The following is a 15,509-nucleotide window of genomic DNA, read 5'->3' on the forward strand; positions in this document are numbered from 1 at the left end:
GCACCTAAAATGGGTGCATTTTAGTGGGAGAGGGAGTGGGGGCATGGCCATAAAGGACCTGCCTGTATGTATGGATGGCTGTGATTTTACTTAGCCTGACATGTCTTCTCAAGTACAGCAAATTGCCAGAAGTCTCAATCCCTTGTCATCTGGTAAATTGTGTTGCAATAATTGGTCTGCATCTATGTTGTTTGCTGTGATGCAACGATATGTGGCTAAGCTTTTTGTATTAAGGCTTTGAAGAGTAAGCGCATTGTCATTCCGTTGAGATGTTCTGTGAGGAAATAGCTGGTGATGTTCTGCATGACTCGATAAAAGTACCTTTGTGAGCTGCTGGTAAAAGCTTAAATAAGTGACTTTCACTACTTGCAATATGATAACCAGTCTATGGAAAGTCTGTAGAGAATTGAAAGAGCAAATTGGTTCTTTCTCTTATAATAATATATATATATATCTGAAATACTCATTTGTTTGAGTTAGTTAATTTCGTGTATGACAACTTTTGTAGTGGTTGTAGTCAGGAATGTTCAATCCAGAATGTGGGTGATTCAAATCCTTGGTGTGAGATATTGCCATCAGCCAACAATTTTCTTTCAAGAGAAGATAGCAAGTCTTAATGGCATATATTTTTGATAGAAATGTCAGCAGCCAATTTCACCATTGTCACATTAGCAAATTAGGTGATGTAATTCTGCTGGTGCTTGTATTAAACAAACAAGCATGTCATTGATTGATTCACAATTAAATAAGCTGCAAATCAAATTTGTGGATGCAAGATTATTCTGTTGACATACCATCATTATAGTTTACCTTTTATCATAAGTGAGTCACTATATTTTAAAAATGTATTTCTTTCAGCTGTCTTATAATTACAAATGAGTGAAACATAGTTACCATGTCTTTTTAACTTTCTAAATATATGCCATGAAAGAGCTACTATGCAGTCACTTGATTAGATGGAAATAGCAGCCAAATTTACCTTGACATATCCTATTGTCTTAGAAAAGAAAACATTGGATAATGTGGTTTTAAGTACACTGTGCCTAAAGAAAAGGCAGATGGTCATGTCCAAAACGTTGTTTGATCATGGATCTGCTCAGTCTGGACTGACCAGGGGCTAAACATTATCCTAAATATAGAAATAATATACAACATAATAAAAGAAAACATAAAGATATATATTTAAGAAATAAACAACTCTGGGTGAAATGGAAAATATATTTTACTGGCAGAAATGAAAAAAAAAAGATATATTAATAAAAAATAGCTAGTTTGTTGTTATTTTATGTATTCTAATTTTCTCCTGAACTGGTTAAGTGAATAATTTATGAACTATCATATATATTGTGAGTTCAAATCTACAGATTTTGCTTTATGTATTGGATACTTAGCTATAACTGCTTCAGTTCATTTAGTTCTCAGGAATAGGTTTCAGATCTCCTGAGAACATGCTTAGTTAGATATCATATACACCAGGAGAAATTGCTCTAGTGTGTTATTTAAGAATTTCAACAGATATTTCATCCATAGAATTGCCCAAAGTTATCTCTAAGTAATTTTTGTAAATCCTCTAGTGTGCCTGAATGGATAATAAAGCTAATATTTATTTCTGGGTCTCAAAAGTTTTTTTTTATCTTCCAGCTCGAAATAACTTAAATTGTATAGATTTCTTGTAAGACTTATAAACTTGGCATTTGAATATAAACCTTTAAACTAACTTATCACTTATTAATGTTATGGATGTATGCACTGTCATTTAATTGATTTCGTAAATTATGTCTTATGATTTATTGATGTATTACCTCTTTGTATCTTCTGATAGTATTGTATTAAATATAATTGTTCAGAGTGATTCTGTATATGTAAAAGATAATGTCAGATTCTTTTTTTTTTTTTTTCTTCACTCAATGATTGTGCAATTTCTGTTTTGCTGTTTAGATATACACATTAGTAGCTAAAACACTTTTATTGTGTTTCAACACACACCAACCAATCCAAAACCAACATGGGAAATAAAATGTTGATAATAAGGATAATCTTTTCAATGTAGAAAATTATGGACCTGTTGTCATGGAAGCACAGTTCTTCACTACTGTAACAAAAATGTTGCTTATAAAGGCCTATTGAACTGGCCACTGAAAATAGCACAAAATTTGTTATTATAAATCAATATTTACTATTCTTGAATATTCTAGACCATCAATAACCTTTTATACATTAATGGATTAACTTTGACATTGGGATTTTAAATCTGTAGCACAGTATCCACCCACCAACTATAACAATCCAGTGCTAAATGCTGGGTTGCCACTGGTGCAGAAATTCACCAATTATGCAAGTGCATATGTATGTGTAAACTGATCAATTAATAGTGAACAATTAACTGTGATAAAGAATATATGTTTCGGAAATAGAATTAACATCCCAAAGATACCTACAAAAAGTACTTACTAGAGTTTTCTAAAATCAATGTGAACAAGGTGAAAGATGAATATGAGCAACTCCAGAGAACTATTCAGGCTCTTTAAAATGGATTTAGAAGCAGAAATAGAGAGACAGTTTTAGATTCATAAAAATAACAATCAAGACCTATCCTTCATATCCCTATTATTAGAGCTGTTTTAATGAGAACATAGTTGTTGTCCCAGGTTAGCTCTGATTGAGCAGATCTACGATATTCCAGCCATGACTATCCTATCTTTTTATATACCCATCTTTTATCTTTTTCTTGTTTCAGTCATTAGATTGCATACTTTTTTTTAAGCCTGGTACTCGTTTTATCAGTCTCCTTTTGCCAAACAGCTAAGTTATGGGGATGTAAGTAAACCAACACTTTGCTTACACAGAGTGGTGATGATGGGCAAACACACACACACACACACACACATGATGAGCTTCTTTCAGCTTCCATCTACCAAATCCATTCACAAGGCTTTGGTCAGCCCAAGGCTATAGTAGAAGACACTTGCTCAAGGTGCCATACATTGGGACTAAACCTGGAACCATGTAGTTGGGAAGCAAACCTCTTACCTGCACAACCATGCCTGTCCCTGAATGCCTATGATGACATCATTTTTACTTTTTCTTTTTGCTTTTTGTTCTTAATAGTCCACTGTTGCGTGGTTGGTGATGGGAAGGGTATCCAGCTGTAAAAATCCTGCCAAACAGTCACAGAAGTCTGGTGTAGGCTTCTGCCTGACTGTCCCACCCATGGCAACATGGAAGGCAGATATTAAATGATGATGATGATGATGATTTAAGACAGTAGGGTGTGATAAGATTTGGCTGCTTTTTCTAGCAGGTCAAGCAACAATGTAGAAGTTTCCAAATTAGATTTATGGGTTCTTGGCCTTATTAGACAGCAGTTTTAGAACTGTCAAATGATTACATAGAATGATGGATGGGATCTGTTAAGCTTACCAACCACATGGTTCCAGGTTCAGTCCCACTGCGTGGTACTTTGGGCATGTGTCTTCTACTATAGCCTCGGGCTGACCAAAGCCTTGTGAGTGGATTTTGTAGACAGAAGCTGAAAGAAACCCGTCTCATATATATATATATATATATATATATATATATATATATATATATATGTGTGTGTGTCTGTGTTTGTCCCCCCAACATCACTTGACAACCGATGCTGGTGTGTTTACATCCCTGTAATTTAGTGGTTCAGCAAAAGAGATCTATAGAATAAGAACTAGGCTTACAAATAAGTACTGGGTCGATTCATTCAACTAAAACTTCAAGGTGGTGCCCCAGCATGGCCGCAGTCTAATGACTGAAATATAAAAGATATATATGTAAGTGTGTGTGTGTGTGTATATATATATATATATATATATATATATATATATATATATATATATATATATACTAATTTGGCTGTGTGGTAAGAAGTTTGCTTTCCAACCACATGGTTCCTGTTTCAGTCCCACTGTGCAGCACCTTGGCCAAGTATTTTCTACTATGCCCCAGGTTGACCATAGCCTTATGAGTGCATATGGAAGCCAGAAACTGACAGAAACACATCATGTGTGTGTGTGTGCATGTGCACCTGTGTGTATGTGTGTGTGTGTATATATGTATATAATATATGTATGCCTCTGTGTGTGTCTTTGTGTTTGTCCCCCACCATCACTTGACAGCTTTGATGATGTCCCTGTGTAACTTGGTGGTTTAACAAAAAAGAGGCCAATAGAATAAATACAAATCATAAAAATAAGTACTGGGGTTGATTTGTTTGACTAATCCCTTTCAAGGCAGTGCTCCAGTATGTCTGCAGTCCCATGACTGAAACAAGTAAAAGGTGCAAGATTTAAATGCCCATTCTGCAATAAACAGCACATATTTTCCTTCGTTGCATGCAACAGTGTTGTTTAAACATTAAGAAACCTAAAAGATTATTCCACTTTTCAAGTTTGTTGTTTTCTTCCCATTGGAGCATGGTATTCAAATCACCAAGAATTTTAATCATAGCCTCACCCAATCAGTTAATAGCTACACATATGCCATGTAGCTAGGACTAAAACTGCTGAAGAGAAGGATGATATGTGTGTGTGCGTGTTGATATTATACATAGATGTTTTGTGTGTGTGTGTGTGTGTGTGTATTTATATACATCTATGCTTATGTTGATGTATAAATGTGTGTGTGTGGGGGGTGTATATGTGTATGTATATGTCCATATGTTATAAGCATGCATACATGTGTATGTATGCATATGTATGTTGATTGTATGTGTGTGTGTGCATGCACGCTTATGTGTACATATAAGATGTTGCACTGCATTGCTAACACCTATTTAAATCTAATGGAGTTTTTCACCCCTCCACCACCATTACTTAACACATACCTATTATATAGTATATTATATATTATGTATATAACACCCTCTGTTAACTATTTATAGTTATTCATTGGTGACTGGGATATAATAGAAGATCAATTAATAGTAGAAATATCTTGCCATGTGTAAGGACTTCCCAATCATCACTGAGCAATTGAGCAGACTTTCTTCCTTTCGGGTGCAAAAAGCAGACACCAATCTACTGAATCATAACTAGAACACTTCCCCTACTCCTCTTTTGGACTGTTACCATCAGCATTGGCATGGGGAAAGATGGGTTAAGAGAGATTGTGGCAGTTGTGTGCTGTATGCAAGAGGGAGGATGGGAACCTCAGCCAAAATCCTCATAGGCAAGGAGCGCAAGTACAAATTCATCTGGGTGGATAACAACAATGAAGTTGTTGGAGTAAGCATATTGTTTGTAGAGAAGTAAAGTAATTGATGCAGCCAGAGAGTGTAATAGAATAATTAAGCTTAGAGAGTTATGAACAACATAATAGCAACATTTATCTCTACATAACACAACCAAGGCAAGCAGTTGAAAAGAAGAATTGCTTTTATGAAGCCATCCTATAGACTACCTTGATAATGAATGGTAGCAACCTCAATATCCTGGCTGGTAATTTTAATGGACATGTTAGGCAACATCATGATGGCTTCTTTATAGTGCCACATGGGCACTATAAATATTATATGAAGAATGCAGTAGGATCAAGGCTCCTGGAAGTTGGTGATGTAAGTAGCCTAAACATTTGTATTGCTAACAAGCCAACCTACCTATCAGGTGAACACACAGATAAACTTCACTCATCAAGAAATGAGATTTACAAATAGTTGTGAATGCTAAGTTTTTAAATGAAGAATGTAACACAAACCATAGGCCTGCAGTTAGTGACTTTAGGATAAGAGCTACATGAACCCAGAAATACAAGGTAACCTGGAGAAGAAAGATATGGAAGCTGAAAGAACCTTCAAACAGTTGTCAGTCCAGAGAAATATTAGTTGATACATATGATAAGAGGAAGGAGGTGACTAAGACTTAAAACATAGAGGACCATCGGGAGTTCTTATGAGATAACCTACTGAGGGCTACAAACCAGATCTACCGTTGGTGCAAGGTTCCAGCTAGAAGGTAACATAGTAGTGGAATAAGTACAGTAAATAGTCATAAGAGCTAAAGGACGGGCCTGGAAAACTGGAAGAAAGGAAACAGTTGAGATTGATATCAAGTTGGTGCAAGAGAAGTTAGATGACAGATATACTTACTAAGGAGAACTGAAATTAAGAAGTTTGATCATGCTCTGCAATGTGAGAGAGATTAGGTGTTTTGAATTGCAAAACCTAGAATCAGGATGCTTTAAAGTAAAGTTAGCGAAGACTAAAGATTTTTGAAATAGGAAAGAAGATAGGCTTCTGTTTAAGAAATGGCTGTACTCAATATGCATGAAAAGAGTAGGCAAAAATTCTATATAGTTTACTAAGTGCAAACTGTGGATGCACCAATGTACATGAGGTTGTGGTATCACAGACAAGTTGACAGATATATGTAGTTTGCAGTAAGATCACATATTACATCCATTCCACCAAGCGTTTCAAAGGTATCCTAGAAACATAGTAGTCAGAGTAAGAACAAAATAGAAAAAGATCAGGAAGCTCTTGCCTCTGCTGGTAACAAAGGTTTTCTCCCAGAGTAAAATGTAGATTGTATGATGCTTGTGTCCAAAGTGTGGTCCTGCATAGTGGCATGGTGTAGACATTGAGTACAGTAAATATACAAAAGCTAGAAAAAAATAGTGACCATGCTATCATTAACATGCATGAATAACAGTATAAATGAACTATGAAAAGCTGGTTGTAAGGGGAATCAGATGTATGCGAGCAAGAACACTGTGTTAGTACAGGCTTGTGTTGAGTATGGAAAGTGTCATCTGAATAAAGAAGTGCTAAGCACTCAAAATAGATGGAACCTGTGAAAGAGGGTAACCTAGGAAGACATGAGAAAAAAATGAAGATTGATCTCAAAAAGCTGTACCTTATGAAGATGACAACAAAAGGTTATAAGGAATGGTGACACACTACTAGAGACCAAAGGCATAGCCAGGTTCTATAGTTAGGGGGAGCGAGCTTATAAAAAATAACAGGTGCCATGACACAAACCAAACAATTTTTAATTCATTTCTTTTATATTACGCAAAATATTTCATTAGTTATGATACAGATAACTAAAGAGTTAAAGATAATTGTTGAAAAGGTGCCAATTTTGAAAAATCTGCTTGGGGTTTTGGGGGAAGTCACCACCCCCTCCCTTACTCTCCTTTTAGCTATGCCACTGCTAGAGACTTGCGCACTCATGCAAATAGCAAAATGGACATTAAAACAGTGGTGATCATTGTGGTTGGGATATATAATATATCTACATTTTGTCTCTTACCTATTATATTCCTGTAGAAACATTGCCAGATCAAACTGGAGCCTGGTGCAGCCCACTGGCTTGCCAGACCTCAGTCAAACCATCCAACTCATGCCAGCATGGCAGGCAGACTTAAATAATGATGATGATGATGATGATTTGATTTATCTTGATAAAAGTTCATGAGGCTTAAGTGTAATTTTTAGCATATATATATATATATATATATATATATATATATATATATATATATATATGTAAAAATATGTGACATTTATTCGGTAGCCATTTTTACAGATAAATTCCTCTATTTACATAATATCGAGGTCTCTTTCTTTCTTTTGTTGTCCTTCCTATCAATATATATATATATATATATATATATATATATATTCATCATAGTATTTATGTATGTATTAACCCATTTTGAATCATATATATTTTTAAGACAATTTAAATAGATTACTGAAATGTACCCTGAATTGTAATTTGTTCACATTATTATTGATAGGTCTGCTGTGAAATAGTTTCTACTTATGTCCTGATATTACACTAGAGTCCTATTTAGTATAACAGTCTTCTGAACACAATGAAACTGACTCTTATTTATTGATTTCTCTTTCTGTTTTTATATTTTTCCCACTTTATTTTTTTTTCTTTTCACTCTGAATATTGCTTTTGCATTGAGGTTGTTTAAATGTGATTGATTGGAAAATGCTACATTGTGTCAATGCATTCCTCCTGAGAACTGTCATCAATAGAAACTAGTCAATTAGTTTCATGTTAGACTTTCATTTCAACTGCAGCTGATGATGTTTATTCCAAGTTACCGACATCGCTGGTGTTGTCAATGTTCTTGTTTTCTGCTGTGCTGAATTAATAACACTCAGAATCGTTAAATTAAATGAGATGAATAAAAATTTCCAGAAAAATTTACAAAAAGAAAAAAGAATTAAATAAGTTTTATGTAAAAAGTAAATAAACATGTTTCAGGTTAAAGATATGCAAAATAATCCACTATATCTGATAATAGCATAGATCCTAGCCCTTTCTTTAAATAACTGCTTTTTTGTGCTCCAATAAAGAATAAAGTTCCTTCCCAAGTCATGCAGACTCATAGAGACAGCTTCTTGGAGTCTGTGGTTTATATCCTCCCCAATGGACAGGACGGTGGTTTGTCACAGGAATACTCATTTTCATAAGTTAAGTGAACTGGAGCAACATGAAATGAAGAGTTTTAATCAAGATCACAACACCTTGCCCAGTTCAGGAATCAAAACCACAATCTTATGAATCATGAATCCAAAGTCTTAACTACTAAGCCATGCACCTCCATTGTAGCCCTCAGTAGGTTATCTCATAAGAACTCCCGATGGTCCTCTATGTTTTAAGTCTTAGTCACCTCCTTCCTTTTATCATATGTATCAACTAAGCCATGGAACTCTCATCTGACATGCAACTAAAAGGCAGTATATTTTTATTTTTTACCTGCAGCTATGACTCTAGCTCCATCTTCAAGAGTTTAATTAATCATAGTACATATTGCATTTCTAGTACTTATTTTATCGATCTCTCTGTTGAATCATTAAAGGAACATGACCATTTCATTTTTCTTTTGTTTTTTATCATTATTTTTAGACTAATGTAACCATAAGTATAATGTCATGTTATTCATGAGTACAACTGGTAACCTGTAGTCCAATACATGACAGTAATGCATGGTCAGTTTGTCAGTGACTAAACCAGTTCCCTTCACTAGGCTTGCCTGGTGAGGAGGGTTGCTACAAACCATGCAGGACAAAAACAATGCTAGTCAAAAGGACAGATAAACTCAGTGGAGAGTCAAGGATTATCTGGTAATCCTGCAACGATTTAGAAATTCTGGGTTAGTGTCTGGCATACTGTATGGTCACTGGATTTAGCTTTTGTGAAAACATGTCTCTAAGTGAAGGCACTACTATATCTACAGCTAAACCAATAGTACAACTGGGTAGGTGGTCTGAACTTGGCAACCTTAGAGTGCAACTATACTAGGAAAAGGTCAACACCAAGATTAAACCCTCACTGCTTGTGGGTGCCTGCAAACAGGTGGAGCTTAAGGGAGTCAATCCCAATGATGAGTCAAATCAGAGAGTTTGGAGCCCGCTAACCTTATTGATCCTGAAGGGAGCATTAAAACAATAATTGGTTAAGAATGGTAGTTGTATTTGAGGACCTAACCTTCATCTATGAGAATATTCATTTATTCAACTATAAATATGGACAAACCTTGGCTTCTGCATAGTTTATGCCTCTTCTACCTTCCAGATAATGTGCATGTATGTGTGTCTTTGCCTGTCTGCATGTGTGTACCACCTGAGCTTCCAGGATTTTTGAGAGTTAGTGCTTAGTTCCAGTTTCAGAATGTGAAGGAGAGGAGAGATAAATCTACCCCTGGACAGGACACCAATCTATCACAAGTAACATTCCCATGCAACCTTAATATCCATTCTTCACAACATTGATAACCTACAGCAATGTTGAAGATAGTGTATAACTACAAATAAAAAAACCTGAGACATATTTGAATTCTTCACTTATCCATACAAACTCCAATAGTTTATCAATTAACCCATATCACTTAAAGTTAGGATGATAAGTTTAATAGGGTCGCATTGAATTTATCCTAAATTATTTTTTATCATTTTGTGCACATTTCTTTTATTGGTTTCAGTCATTGCATTATGGTCATACTGGTGCACCTTCAATTATATTGGACGCAATATTAAGTCTGGTACTCATTTTATCAATCTATTTATTGAGTAACTTCAGTTTATCTTAAATTAGATTTTTTAGGGAATAAATACCTCAAGAACAAATGTGGATACAATCATGCATGCATATATACATAGACTCACACGCACACATGATGGCCTTCTACCAAATATCCACCAACTTAACTTTACTGACAAGGTATTGGTAAACTCAAATGCTATAGTGGAAGATACTTATCCAAGATGCTGCTTGGTGTGTTTGAACCCAAAACCATGTGGTTGCCAAGTGAACATTATAAATATTATTGGTTGGGTTTTGCAGTATTCCTAATTTGTATTTGGAGCACAGCATTGTGACATGTTGCTCATTTACTAGACAGAAATAAATAACATTTAAAAAATTACTGGTTGCCACATGTATGGAAAGAAAACATTTAAGAACCCATACATATCACAATATATGTGTAGAATGACTTTCTCATAATATATACATCCATATTTTTTAAATATGTACAGAGAGAATCATACATTAGTTTCATAAACATGCATGTCCTGTGATTGAACCACAGAGCTTTTGGTAGCTTTCTATGTGAGTCAAACTAAATAGTTTCATCAGAGATCCCCTACCTCTGTTTTCCAAGCTGCCAAATGTGTCAAGTAGCATAAACTACGTCTAGAAATGTAAGCAAATTTATGAGAAGCATATTAAAATTTACATAATATTATAAGGTTGGTGGCCAGGCATTTAATAGTTAGTCTTAGGCATTTAATAACTGGAATACCAATATACATAATTATGTATATGGAGTCACATTCATGTTTTCAGTTGTTCTGTTAATCAATGAATTATCTTCCATCTTTCAAAAAATGTCAGTTCCATTTTTTTTCCTGATAGGAATAACAACTCATTGTTAAAAGATATATTTATAAAGTGAAGTATGCACAGGTGCATAAATATATGTGTTTATAGATTCACATTGTTGGTATATAGTTGAGATTTTAAAAACTAATCCATGACAAATGGTGTGTAATTAATGAATAAGAGATGAAGGAACAAATATCATGCTAATGGTAGTGCCAGTCTTGTATTAGCCTCTGAGTCAAAAGGTCACCACTGACATAGTGCACTACCAATAATAGGACACTGTATCACTTGCAGAAATACTTGTTGACTCTGTTGTCCCTACTGTAATTAGGTACTTACTCTGTGTGTGTGTGTATTGTAAGCAATGATATTGCTTTGTCTCAAGTTGATCCTGATCAGAGGTATTCCAGTTGTTATTGGCCATCTGCTATATCTAGGACTACATTATCTAAGGTGCCTTTTCTTTTTCGTTTCGTTTTTTTTTTTTTTTTTTTTTTTTGAGATGGAAGGAAATTAATAAGCTATTTCTAGTAAGTTGAGCAACAATGTTGAGTTTTCCTCATAAATGATGAAGTTGCTGTATAGCCTTCGATCATCACATAACAAGCAGTCTTATAACATTGCAGCATGCAATAACCAAATTTTTATTCCAGTTATGCCACACCTCCACCTCTCTGATAACCATACAGTGCACTTCTCGTATCTAGTGAGTAATCATATGGAGGTATGCTGTAAGTCTGGGTGTATTGTATTCTCTTTGCTGTCACTTTGCTTCCGTATGCCCATAGATTCTGATGACACCCATAATAGGGAGTAGTCAAGATAGATTCAGTCAAGGATGTTCTACATTTATTATTTGGTGGCATGTATCCCAGCACAGTTTCTAGAACCAGTGAGGCTATTGATGTGTATGTTCTTTATGCTTGTCTACCCTGAGTAATAAACAGAGTTTGTAGGATATCATCGTTTAACGTCCACTTTCCATGCTAGCATGGGTTGGACGATTTGACTGAGGACTGGTGAACCGGATGGCTGCACCAGGCTCCACTCTGATCTGGCAGAGTTTCTACAGCTGGATGCCCTTCCTAACACCAACCACTCCGAGAGTGTAGTGAGTGCTTTTACGTGCCACTGGCATGAGGGCCAGTCACGCGGTACTGGCAATGGCCACGCTCAAGATGGTGTTTTTTACATGCCACCTGCACAGGAGCCAGTCCAGCAGTATTGACAACAACCTCGCTTGAATGATTTTCTAGTTTGTTGGATATATTGTTGTAATATTGCTCCAGGGTGTATTTGTATTTGGGTGCTTGGTGATTGTTTTGTTTTTTTTAAATCTTGTGGCTAAGACTGTCAAGGCTGAAACTTACTGTAGCAACAACTGGGCTGCTTGCATATGTTGAAGGTCTGGCATTTTTAATATTTATGTTTTGTTGTGTAGAGGGTCTGTAGATGTGGCTAATTTACAACCCTCTATGATGCATAGTGAGTTGTTCTGTATTCTTTATTTTATATGGTCGGAAGTGGAGAGATTAGGAAGAGCTGGCATGAAGAATATATATTGTTTAAGTATCATTGATGTTTCTTTCTGTTGTCCAAATGTGAGTGCCGTTTGTTTGTGCATTAGTTCACTTTCTTTATTGTCTTCTGTGTTTTGTGAATGTTTTACAGAGGAATTGTCTGTAACTCCCAGTAATTTTGTCTTCTGTATGAGATATGTTTATGTTGTTGAGTGTAATAATTGGTTATATTTGATGTTCTCTAGTGCTGCTGCTTAGAATGAGACAATAGGTAACACTTTTAGTTTGTAATTTTGGAGCCAGGTTTGGAGGTGTTTGATGTGGCAGTTGAGTAGCTTTGCAGCTATGTCTGGAGAACCATGGGAGGATATCATCTACATATGAGGCTGTGTATATGTTAGGAAAACATGTTAGTATAACTTGAAAAAAGTGGATAGAGGACAAATCTTCCAGTAACACGATTTGGGAAATTGAAAGTTTTGGAAGTGTGGTTTTTGATATTTGGCTTAGTAATCTAACAGGTATTTTGCTAACAAACATGTTTGTTTGCTTCTTAAAGTGGTGTTATGTATTTTGTATATAAGTAGATAATAAGAATGAAGTTAAAAGTTTTGTTAATGTTTTGGGGAGTTAGAATTGCATCAGAGAGGTCTTTTGTTTTTTTGTTGAAAATTTCATGGATATTCTGTGTTAGGTTCTTAAGTGTTGTGGTGGTCTACATCTATGTTACATTTGATGAGGCACATGTGCAGGTTAGTAAAATCAAGCAATGAGCTTTCTTCAAATGTCTGAGGGTGTAATAGGAACATGATGCTACATGAATTGCTGTTTAGGGATTTTAGTATTATGATTTTGCCAACTTTCCACATTCTAGGAATTTGACATTTTGTATAAATTGTTGATCTTGGTTAAGTGCAGTGATTCCTTCAGGTCCTATGTGCTTTAGATGTATGTTTAATTTTCATAAAACCCTGACACTTCAGAGTTTTTCAATTTCTGTATTACTTTTTGGTGTTTGATGGAAGGAAAAGGTCAAGATCGTAGCTGAGCTGGAAAGATACATTTTCCTTCCTTTTGTGTTCCTCTTTGTGTGTTATTTGTCTCAAAGCATTTGCTTGTTGTTGAAGTATTGCTGTATTATTCAAGGTAATTATTGTAATCTGATCACAATAGTTGTATAGTTGTTGATCTTGCAAATTTCTCTACAGCATTTTACTATTTTGTGATTTGTTGGATACAAATGTTAACCAGTTTTCTGTTTTTTTATGGTTTATTTCTTTATTTAGTCATTTCATGATGAATTTTATTCCTATTGTGTGTGGTGTTGGTGTATTGTGTTTGAGAGTGTCTTTAGTTTTAATCAGGATGGCTATTTATGTTTGAGTAATTGGGGTTCTATTTTTTATGCTGCCTTTTTTTAATTTTTTTTTTTTTTATACGAGTGTCTATAAGTAATTTGTTGAATGTATGTGCTGCAGTCTCTATGTTGGTGATTCTGTTTTTATGTTCCATGAATCTTAATCCAGTTTGCTGGTGGAACTGGTTTTACTGTGCATTTTTTTCTTCCAAAGTTTGTAGAAGTGTTTCTGCTTTTTATTATTGATGTGTGACTGTATTGTGATGGCAATGGGTAAATGAACAGAAGAGAGTTTGGATCCTTTTAGCATGTGGTTGTAGAAGAAGGTGATGCTTAGGGAAAGAGTTATTGTAGTTGGCTTCATGAGGTGTGTGGGTGTGTTGAAGTTGTTTAGGATGTAAAGAGGATCTAATTCTAATGCTACTGCTTTACCTCTTGCAGTACCAGTTTTTTTTCTGGAAGCCAGAATGTGTTGTACATGATATTTCCTCCAATTTTGATGTTTTATGTATTAATGTTGTAGGTTCATTGGGATTGTTTGTTTAGATCAGTGGCAGCATATTCTTTTATTCTTGTACTTGTTTTAGTCACTGGACTGTGGTAATGTTGCAGCACTGTTTTGAAGGGTTTAGTCAAACAAATTCAACTCTACAAATTTGTTCAATTAAACCCTTCAAAGTGGTGCCACAGTATTTAAATCTGGTATTTACTCTCTGGTCTCTTTTTGCTGAACTACTAAGTTGTATTCTATGTAAACAAACCAACATTAGTTTTTAAGCAAAGATGCACATCCACACACACACACACAACAAGCTTCTGTACAGTTTTTCTGCAGCAATTTCATTCAAAAGGTGCATGGCCTAGCGGTTAGGGTGTTGGGCTCATAATCACGAGATTGTTGTTTTGATTCCCAGACTGGCTGTGCATTTTGCTATTGAGCAAAACGCTTCATTTTATGTTGCTCCAGTCCACTCAGCTGTAAATAGGTAACCTGCCGACAGATTGGCATACAAGTGTGAGATGGTGACTCAAGTAAATCACCTGAACAGAGGTCTTGTGAGCCACATTTTGTATTCAGCAACTGAGAAGGATGAATAGTATAACCCAGTGGTTCTCACCCATTTCACTATCAAAGACCCCCTTTTTATTTAAATGAGTTTTCTCACGGACCCCAGGATATTGAAAGGTCTGTCAGCTTAACATGCTGATGGACCCCCAGTACTACCTTTGCTGACCACAGGTTGGGAACCACTGGTATAACCCATACTGTGAATCCCAACTGGTTGAGATTGGTTGTTCAACCCTGTCAAAGGGTATGTTGTAACACCTGATAAAAAAGGTAGAGATAAAATAAATAATACAATAGCAATACAAAGTTAACTAAATATAATTGTTTCCCCGCAATACATTGCAATAGCAGCTATAATAAGATGGGAGGTACCAACACATACTCCTTTATAGTTTTCATATGCTCTCTTCAAATAGTGATTGTTACATAGTAAAAGTTTCACCTTTGAATTTCCTGCCTTGCTGACAAATTATGTCAAATGTGGAAGATGTTCATTATGCATAACACTACACAGCATGTGATGTGATCCATTCTGTTTATATAAATTTATTTAGTCCTGATATGAAGATTGCATTGGATAATAAGAACATGTGATTAGCTTTTGAACTTCATTTCACCTCATCCTCATCAAAGAAGCATAAAACTGAAACATGTCCAAAGTTGTCTCCCTTACAAGCTGGAAACAT

The 15,509-nt window shown here is 35.3% G+C and overlaps 2 protein-coding genes across 10 annotated transcripts in view; one reads left to right on the plus strand and one right to left on the minus strand.

Annotated features, from left to right (window-relative positions):
• LOC106869307 (zinc finger MYM-type protein 1-like) overlaps window positions 1-15,509 on the minus strand; it is a 155,593-nt gene that overhangs the window by 32,953 nt on the left and 107,131 nt on the right. The window lies entirely within an intron of this gene.
• LOC106869314 (uncharacterized) overlaps window positions 1-15,509 on the plus strand; it is a 157,096-nt gene that overhangs the window by 15,225 nt on the left and 126,362 nt on the right. The window lies entirely within an intron of this gene.

The sequence above is a fragment of the Octopus bimaculoides genome, chromosome 1 (assembly GCF_046866305.1).
Source record: "Octopus bimaculoides isolate indiv1 chromosome 1, ASM4686630v1, whole genome shotgun sequence".
NCBI lineage: Eukaryota > Metazoa > Mollusca > Cephalopoda > Octopoda > Octopodidae > Octopus > Octopus bimaculoides.